Source organism: Alligator mississippiensis, chromosome 12, assembly GCF_030867095.1.
Source record: "Alligator mississippiensis isolate rAllMis1 chromosome 12, rAllMis1, whole genome shotgun sequence".
Classification (NCBI taxonomy): Eukaryota; Metazoa; Chordata; order Crocodylia; family Alligatoridae; genus Alligator; species Alligator mississippiensis.
The window spans coordinates 64,185,521-64,188,444 of record NC_081835.1 but is presented as its reverse complement, the minus strand read 5'-3'; positions in this window follow the sequence as shown (position 1 = coordinate 64,188,444).

Below are 2,924 nucleotides of genomic sequence, written 5' to 3'. Positions count from 1 at the left end.
GTGTAAGCATTTGCAGAATAGGGGCCATGGTTTGGTCCAGACTAACCTGTTTACTTAGGTCAGAGTCTTGCAGCTGAGCTTGGCATGAATCCTTTTGTCTACATGAAATCTGTTGCTGGATCCAGGCCTTAAACTCCTTATGCTTTTGAAACCAGCACATACATGAACGTGTAAATGCTAATGTACACATGCTTGGTGAATCTACTGTCATCTAAAAAGGGGTTTGGAAAAAAGGTCCCACCGAAACATTAGTAAAGCAAACACCAGTACCATAAATTAATACAACTGCAATCATTTCCAGAAACAAGCTGTTGTCCTTGCTGCTTTGTGTTTTGCACTTTCTTGATTCCTGATCCCACATCAGTGAATCCTCAAAGTCTGACATCCATTCAATCCTGGCAGTTTTCCTGTGATCGCCTAGTCCCCTTCCTCTCCCCCACGTCTTCTCCTCTGCCATCAGAGAAGCATCTGGCACAAACTCCTGTCCTTAGTCCCTTGTCTTTGTACTACTGTGTTTTGCCCTGTTCCTATTACACCCTTCTCCAGAACTCCCGGTTCTTTCCATACGATAGCCTGATCCTCCTCTGCCTTGACAATGCCTCCTGACTTGTCATCTGCAAAATCCATCGGCGTGTGCCCACTTCTTCTGCCAGGTCTTTAATGCAAATATTTAAGGGGATCAACCCCAAAGCTGCTGCCCCTGGGGAACCTCCCCATCTGGCCTGTCCCCTTTGGCTCTAGCCCTTCAGCCAGGTCCTTAGGACCAGTCTCCTACTCCTTATCCTGGTCTACTGGACCAGTCTTCTACTCCTCATCCTGATCTACTGGACCAGTCTCCTCATCCCTGTCTTCTCATCCCCATCTTCTGAACCAGTCTCCTACTCCTTATCCCTGTCTACTGGACCCGTCCCCTACTCCTCATCCTGGTCTTCTGGACCCGTCCCCTACTCCTCATCCCGGTCTACTGGACCCGTCCCCTACTCCTCATCCCGGTCTACTGGACCCGTCCCCTACTCCTCATCCCAGTCTTCTGGACCAGTCCCCTACTCCTCATCCCAGTCTACTGGACCAGACTCCTCATCCCAGTCTTCTGGACCAGTCCCCTACTCCTCATCCCAGTCTACTGGACCAGACTCCTCATCCCAGTCTTCTGGACCCGTCCCCTACTCCTCATCCCGGTCTACTGGACTAGTCCCCTATTTCTCATCCCGGTCTTCTGGACCAGTCCCTTATTTCTCATCCCAGTCTACTGGACTAGTCCCCTATTCCTCATCCCGGTCTTCTGGACCAGTCCCTTATCCCTCATCCCAGTCTACTGGACCAGTCCCTTATCCCTCATCCCAGTCTTCTGGACCAGTCCCTTATCCCTCATCCCGGTCTACTGGACCCATCCCCTATTTCTCATCCCAGTCTACTGGACTAGTCCCCTATTCCTCATCCTGGTCTTCTGGACCAGTCCCTTATCCCTCATCCCAGTCTACTGGACCAGTCCCTTATCCCTCATCCCAGTCTACTGGACCAGTCCCTTATCCCTCATCCCAGTCTTCTGGACCAGTCCCTTATCCCTCATCCCGGTCTACTGGACCCATCCCCTATTTCTCATCCCAGTCTACTGGACCAGTTCCCTATTCCTCATCCTGGTCTTCTGGACCAGTCCCCTATTTCTCATCCTGGTCTTCTGGACCAGTCCCTTATTTCTCATCCCGGTCTTCTGGACCAGTCCCTTATCCCTCATCCCGGTCTACTGGACCCGTCCCCTACTCCTCATCCCGGTCTTCTGCCTGCGGCACCAGGCCAAACGAAGAGATCTGGCCCCTGCCCAGCCCTGCACCAAGGCAGGGCAGCGGGGGAGCCTGGTCGCGGCTGCCCCGGCCCCGGCCCCGGCGCAGGGACCCCCGAGCTGCGCTGCCCACGCCCGGCCCGGCCGCGCCTGCATCTACATCGGCATCTGCATCTGCAGCCGCAGGCTCCGGCTTTGCTTTCGCTTTGCGGCTGCGGCGCTCCCAGCTGGGGCCAGCCTCCCCGCGCCGGCCCGGCCCCGGCCCCGGCCCCGGCCCCGGCCGCCGACAAGCGCTCCTTCCGCGGCCGGCTGTGCCCGGGCACCTGGCGCAGGTAAGGGGCTGGGCGGGAGGGTGCCCTCCATCCTGCCCGCCCCTCCCAGCCTGTCCCGCGTCTCCCCCCCGCCCCCCCCATGCTCGTCCCCCCCAGCACCCCCCCCCCGCTTAGGTTAAGGACCCCCTTCCCCTGCAGAGTCTGGGGGGGACCCCCTCTTGCTCCCAGAGCCCCACGCAGATTGGGGTCCCTGAGATGTTTCCCCCTCTCCCAGCTTTCAGCTTCTCCCAGCTACAGGGGTCCCTGCCAGACCCGCCCGGCTGGTGGTCAGGGCAGCAGAGCTGAGCTTGCTTTGATGCCCTTGGTGGGTGGGTTTGGTCCCTTGGCTGAAGCCAGGCCACTTCTCCCCATCAAGCAGCCTGGTAACCTGCCTCTCAAGCCTGTAGGGAAGCGGCCAGTAATGGTTTCTGTTGCACGCCCTTTGGGGACGGCATTTGTTTCTCTAGACCCTGGGGGAGGGAAACGTCTGGAGGCATTGGCCAATGCGCTAATAATGCCTCTGGTACCCAGCAAAAGCAAGTTGGCTTGCAGGTATTTGAGAATGCAGCCATGTTGCATCCTCGGCTGTTGCAAAAGCCTCTGGCTTGGAAATTAAACACCTTCTGACCAGCCCAGATGTTTTTTGGCTGTTTTGGGGGCTGCAATTGCCTCTGCTTGGAGTGGAGGGCAGGGGTAATTTTATTTCTCTGCCTCGCTGACTTTCCGTCTTATTTCCACGCTCCTCTCGCAATATCTTATGGGTGCCCTAGGCCTACTAGAATCTGCTTCCCTCTTTTATGACGCTTTTTAAAAATCTTGTCTGATGTCAGGCA